The sequence below is a fragment of the Pteropus vampyrus genome, unplaced genomic scaffold, assembly GCF_000151845.1.
Source record: "Pteropus vampyrus isolate Shadow unplaced genomic scaffold, Pvam_2.0 Scaffold102, whole genome shotgun sequence".
Lineage (NCBI taxonomy): Eukaryota > Metazoa > Chordata > Mammalia > Chiroptera > Pteropodidae > Pteropus > Pteropus vampyrus.
In genome coordinates this window covers 3,583,121-3,590,389 of record NW_011888883.1, presented here as the reverse complement: position 1 = coordinate 3,590,389, position 7,269 = coordinate 3,583,121, and positions in this window count along the sequence as shown.

Sequence of the window (7,269 nt, the reverse complement as noted above, 5' to 3'; positions counted from 1 at the left end):
AGAGGAAATTGTAAAACATGATTTTCAAATTTTTGCATTGGAAAAAAAGACAGTTGATTGTTCTATTTACTGAGATAAGGAATGGAGTAAGAAATATTCAAATGCATTTTGTTTTCTTTTGTTTTCATTAAATTGAATACTGTCTAAGTTAATCTGTTTTCCTAGAAGAACCTCTAGACCACGTTTTCAACAGCAGTATTTGTGAGTGCACATACATATGTGTGTGCCTGTGTGTGTATGTGTGTGTGTGGTGTCTATGTTCAGAGAGCAGGAATTCTTAAGAAGTAGGTCACATTCTACCCCCATTTCCTACCACACACAAGTTTTCAATCTCAAGGATTGATACCACAATGGAAAAAAGAGACACACAGAATTATCCAAAGCAAACAAAAAGACACCCACTCCTGTCATCCTGGTAAATATGAAAAAAGAATTATTTAGTATGAATAGATTGTTAAATAAACTCCAGAGAAGGATTTGTATTTCTGCTTCAAGAAGCCTTCCTTTAGGTTTTAATAACAAAGATTTTATTTTTCTTCTAAAGGCAAACATCTTTAAGAATTTCTTTTCTACTTAGAATTTTGAAAGAATTCCTTTACATATAGGAAAATATTTGAAATAATAAAAAAACTATTGTATATGTATGTGTATTTTTTCATACCAAACATTTGTGTGCAAGAAGCAGTAAAGTTTTCTTTTTAATATATTGGAATTAAGATAAAGGATGTTTTCTTTTCTTAGACATAGAATCACATATTTTACTAATATAGTTTTAAAAATATTTAAAAAATATTGATGCCATTTAAAATTTTATTCTCCTCAAAAAGCTTGAAAAGAAAAATATATGAAACAATTTTTAAATCATGTTTATGTACTTTATAACCATTTAAAATAAAAAAATGGAAAAGTTGGATTTTAAAATTATTAACAATAGGCTTGATTTTTATTCTAAATAAAATTTTAAAATAAATTATTAATCTCATAGTTTACTACCACTGAAAAAATTAAACCAATGACTGGTAAGAGTATGGTTCACAAAAGCAGATTAGTCAAAAGAATGCTATGAAATATAAGGTTAATTTTGGTCACTATGTTGTATTTATTACATGTCAGATATTTTCCTTAGTACTTCAGATATATTAATTAATTTTATCCTTATGACAATTCTATATACAGGTTCCTTTATCATCATCATCATCATCATCATCATCATCATCATCATTATCATCATCATCATCACCATCATTTCTACTTTAGAGATGAGAAAAGTGAATCAAGAGAGGTAAGCTTACAGCTGGTGCAAGTTAGAGCCCAGGTTCCAATCCAGACACTCTGGGGCTTGTGTCTGATGCCCTAAACCTTCATGCTGGCTACATCTCCTTTCACTCTGTTGCTTGATTTTGAAACCATTGGATGAATTTCCTCATAAGGTAGTAACTTAGGTTCGAATGGTCATACTCAAAGTGTGTTTGTTAGTGACTAGTATGCCACAAGACTTCTTTACACATAGAATTCCATAGTTTTTCCTGATCCTGTCATGTTTAACTTTTTAACCATGAATTTTATGAAAAAAGTGGGCTTACTTATCAAACTTACAGACCCCCAAATATGAAGGTGATAGCTAACAGGCAAGAGAACAAAATTAAGACTCAAAATGGCCTTTAAAGAACCAAAATCTTGCCTTTTTAATGATAACAACATTCAATTCCTGCTTGGAGATCTGAAATGACAACAACAGCAAAAACAAAGAACGCACAAAACAGATTGAAAAAGACTGTCTTGACAGCAATTGACTTGAAAAAGAGATTGAAGTGTGTTAGTTGACTGCAGATTCTAGCAACCAAACCAAAGATGATGTTACCTAATGACAGCCACCACACCAAACCCTTTTCCAACATGCCAAATACACATTTCTATGTTGCTTTAAGAGAGAGAAAAAAAAATTCTCAAATCAGCTGAGATTTTCTCCTTCACTGTATTTAGCATTAGTCAGACAACATCTAGAATATTGAATCCACTTCTAGATATGATATGGGACAAAGTAGAGTGAATTCAGAATAATTTAACTGGGTTAGTTTGGAATCTTGTCGAAGAATCATGTCATAAAAGAATGTTTGCAAAACTAAATAAAGGAAGAATTGAGAACAGAATAAAATTTTTAAGTATTGGGAGGTGGGGGAGGTACATCATATGCAAGGAGGAATAGACTTACTTCCTCTAATATTTCAGAAAGAAAACATAAGACCAATGGGTAGGAGATGCAGATAGATAACACTTAAGTTCAATGTCAATGCTTGTCTTATGAAGAAATCAGCTGTCCATCCCTGAAAGTAACTAAGTAGAGGATGAATGAATGTCAGCCTATTTTTGTGGAGCTCTCTGACTTGAGAGTTTAGATTAAGGGATCAGTGAGTCCTCTTCCAATTTTAAGATTCTACTAATTAATCTCTTTTCACATCACTTCTTTATTTTATTGTGTACCTGAATTTTTATTAAATGTTACTTTAGATTAATTAAGCAAATTAAATATTTTTGTTAATTTAGTACTTGTTAATAATAACAGCATCAAATGCTAATATATTATTAGAGAAAAATAAGTAAAATAATCAATGTTCAAGTAAACTTGATCTACAATTAAGTTCTTATGGCAATCTCCAAATTTCGCACGACACGGTAAAACCTTTTAAGACAAATATTTAGTGAACTAGTACACAGAAAACGTAATTAATGGGATTTTAGTGTAACTTTGTACCTCTGAGTTTAGCGTACCAATGTACGTCTGAGAGCTTGTCACTAACCAGAAAATCTATTTAATTAAAACAGTTGACTACTGGATGCTCATTTAAATTTTTTGTTTGAAAATAGACATTGTAAGAATCTTCATCTCTCAATGTAGTAGAATTATAGCTTCAAACAGAAGAGTTAGGCTCTAGAATAACACCACTTTTTTTTAAGTCTACTTTTAAATAGTCATTGGTACCTCATCTTTTAAAAATTCTTGTTTAATTTTAGTTATGAAAATTTTTGCTGGATTAAAACTGCCATTTGATCTTTGCTAAAGGGACTAAAGGTTTTGAAACAAACGCCAGCTAAACTAATTATTCTAAATGCAAATGTTCAACTTAATCTATGTCTCATACCTGACAGGCAGCACAAAACTTTTTTAACAATTGTTCAGAGCTGCAAAAAAAGTACAGAACTTTTTTCAGAATACAAAAAGTGACTGCTACATGACACATTTCTAATTTAGTTTAGTTTTCACAGTTTGATTCTCCTATACCTTAAACAAGATGGTAAAAGATATAGTGTTTTTTCCCTGGCACCCAAAGACAGCATTATGTTAAATAAAAATTCCGAATCTGATTTTAGTAATGTTCTAACAATCTAAAAATACAACCACTTGTAAATAATGCTACCTAGAAACATTTTCACATACATTCAAACTCAAGATAAAAGAATGTTTTCTATGGATCTGAGAAGCATTTAGAGTGTTCAAATTTTATCTTATTTATAAAATTCACGAATTGCTTAATGGTTTGAAGATGTCCAAGATACATAGAATTATTTCCACAAATGAAGAAATTGTAGCCCAGGAATTTTAATATTTACCAATTCACTATAATATTTTTGTTTTGTTTTCATTTTAATTCTATATCTCTAAGCTGCGATGCCAAATTTAACTCTAGATGACATGCTATGAATAATGAATTACAAAAAGCCATTACAGTACACAACTGGAAAAGTCCTTTGCTCTCTTCCTCCTCTTCCTTTTCCTTTTGTAGTTCCTCTTTCCAATTCTTTCTCTAGTCCTTCTTCGACTCTTTTTATTCTTCCTCTCCTGCTTCTTACTTTTTAGTTAAAAAAATGCATGCTGTAAAAAGTTTGAATACCAAAATATTTTTCTTTTATAGATTTTTTTCTTGCAGCACTCATAAAATATTCTCAGGCAGATGGTTAAATGCAGACTCAGAGCAAAGTTTGTCTTCTACGTATTTATGATCCTAGATCATCACAGATGATGTATTTCTGTGTAACTTAAATCTTTTTAATATGAAAAACTATGTACAACATATAAATTTGAAAATTATTTTAAATTATCAATTTTAAGTGATTTTCAATTTTAATTTTCTTAATTGTAAAGCTTAATCTGGTGTTGAAAATTGAAATTATACATTTTTTTTTACCATTTAAAAAATCTTGCTACAAATTCTTGTTCTACGGGTCACTCTGTATTACCTGTTTGAGTGTGTGTGCGCACACACACCTCTGTGCATATATTGAACAAATACTTAGTGATAATATTTTGATAATTTTTAAAATCCCCAACGTATTGACTAAAGATGTGAATTGGTGAAAATAAATGAGCCCTAATTAATTATGTCATGGAGTTATTTACTATAGTGTGACAAAATAAAAAATTGAGAAACAGAAAAGATGGAGGAGTGAGCCCCATCGAGCTGAAATGCTTCATTTAGGACTTATCTAATTGGAATCTTTCTTAGGTTTCCTTTGGGATTGCTCCATGGTAAAATAAAACAAAACAAAACAAAACAAACAAAACAAAAACAAAAACAAAAACAAAAACAAAAACAAAAAACACAGGGTGGGGGCGATATTCTGTCGCTGCAAAGTTAATGTGTGAAGACAACCTATGCTGCCAAAGAGGTCACGGATCTATGCCACCTTAACTCTCATTTTAATGGTCTAGGCAGTTATTCTTTTTAAAAAACATTCCAATGACTGCTGGAGAAGAACAAGGAGAAGAAACTAGAGCACACGTAAAAAGAGTTTTAACTAATGATTTGATACAAACATTTCTCAGCTAGGAAAGTTTTTAGCTTTTCTTATACCTTCCCAGGTTTTCCTTCCAGTTTTCAGTAAAAAATAAAAATAAAAAAAAAAGCGAAATTGCAAAACCTGCCTGAGACTTGCCCTACTGCTAGAGAGAATAATGAGACACTGGCCACGAATTTCTGCTTTCATCATTCCAGAACAACAGCTGTATCCTTTCTGAGGCTAATCATTCCATCAAGCCGAATCCTTTAATCAGCTGATTGACTGACAGGTGGAAATCTTTAAAGCTAAACAATCTCAACAGTTTGTGTAGAGGGTATGGGGATTTTTTTTTTTTTTTAAAGGAAGAGTTTAAAACCTGACACATATGGGTTTCCAAATAAGGCTTTAACATTTCCAAATAAAAATGTTAACAATGGTCTTTGCTTTAGCCAGTTAATGCTTAGGTAAGAAAGCAATAAAATATGTCTTTTTAATTGATAGCTATATATCTAGAAAATAGATCCTACTTAAGAATATATGCAAAAATAAAGAAATTATTGTGAAGTTAAAAATTAAGCAAATATTATATCCCTTATGTGACCTCTTTGTCAATTATCTTTCACTTTGATTTTGTGACACGAAGCACTGAGATTTTTTCAAAAGCATTGTGAAATTCTTCTAAAACATTCAACATAAACTTATGTTTTATTTTCTTTACTTTAAAAACTAAAAATGTGATATCTAGAACATTTAGGAGATGATGGGCAGGGAAGGAAGTGGTAGAGCATCAAAACAGTTGTGTGTGACATCTGGATCTAAAGCTGGCCATCCTTGCTCTTGAAGGGGCATGTGACAAGTGACCCTATGGTTCTTCTGGCTGCTTCTATCTGAAAAATATAAGAAAACCTAAATCCTTACTACTCAAAGGAATTGCTTTAATGACACAATTATTCTTTTTAAAGTGCAAAAGAAACATTTAACACAAACACAAAGTAAAATGGCGATGTTTGCTTGCAATTACAGGTCACTTTTGGCTTTCCTCAAAGACATAAAATACACAGAGCTACACTGTGGGTACATAAGGGGAATTATGTGGAGCTCTTTGTGGGTGGTATCATAACTAAGTTTAAATTGAATAACGGAGTCTTCAATAGTTGGTCTTATTTTTTTAAAAAAGGTAAATATACTTGAAGAAACAGCCCTACATGATGGCAGAGAAAGTGGTCGCTAATGTGGTAAGATTTCAAAGACATCTACTAACCTATCTAAAAATATTTCTGCCACCGGCCTGCGGTGTTACCAGAAAATTTCTCACCATTCCTTTGGGACATTATCTTCAAACTCCATTGAAATGAAACATTACCTCACTGCTCTTACATATTAATCCAGTATTACCCATTATCATGTTAGCAAGAATTCGTCTATCCTCTATGCAAGACAATTTAGGTGAGAGCAAGAAAATTGGGTTTCAGCAACGAAGAAAACTGGAGCAAAACGCACTTGCACTTCGCAGAAGAGCCTGACGGGCAGTGAATACCTAGATCAGAGGATGCTGAGAGAGACAAGGGCACGTGACTAGGGACAGAAAAACATGGTATAAATTATGTTGCTGAAGATTTTCTCCTACTTTCAGCTCCATGTTCCTAAATTACAATATAATTTCTTCCTCTTTATAACTTCTAAATCACATTGTATTTTACCACCCGTATCATAGGATCCTATATATCCGTACATGTTTGTTTGTCCTTTGCCTATTTTTAATTCTCCAGGCTCTATCCTTAAGATTTCAGTATTTCCATACCCCTTAGCTGAGGCCTTGTACATAAGTTCTATAGTAATATTATTAAACACACAAATAAAACCAATACAATGGTGATGATTACAGTGTAGCAAATGTAGCAAATGTGAAATCAGATTTTCTCATTTTCCAGTCCAAGCAAGTGTTTAAAAAATTGGCGATTGAATTGCTTACATGACTAGTTCTTACAGCACATCCTATGTGCTCACAAGATACTATTAGTTTGTCCACCAATAGGGTTTTCGTTTATTGTACATCAGTGTCCCTGATTGAACTTTGTATTATGGGATAAATAAGACTAAAATTTATTCATCATTTTAATACCTTTTATGTCATTTATAAGATCTTGTCTCCCTTTCTCTACATTCCACCAGATGCTCCTAACCCCCACCTCACCACCTCTGACCATATTTAATGTGAGAAAAATGAAAGGAGAGAAAAAGAAAAAAAGGATGAAAGGTTGAGAAAGAGCAGGACGGAAATAATAAGAAATACATTTACAATCACTTTATTTTTCCTCCAAGGGAAGCTGTGGCTAAATGATATGCATGTACTAATGGTGTTTTAGCTGCTTGGCTGTTTGGTGAGGAAGGGGTTGCACACTTGAGTCATTGTTGTGCTGAGTTAGACAGGTTGGGGGCGGGAAGCAGCAGTGGCAAAGGGATAATTTCAGGGTCATGCCAGCAGTTTTATGT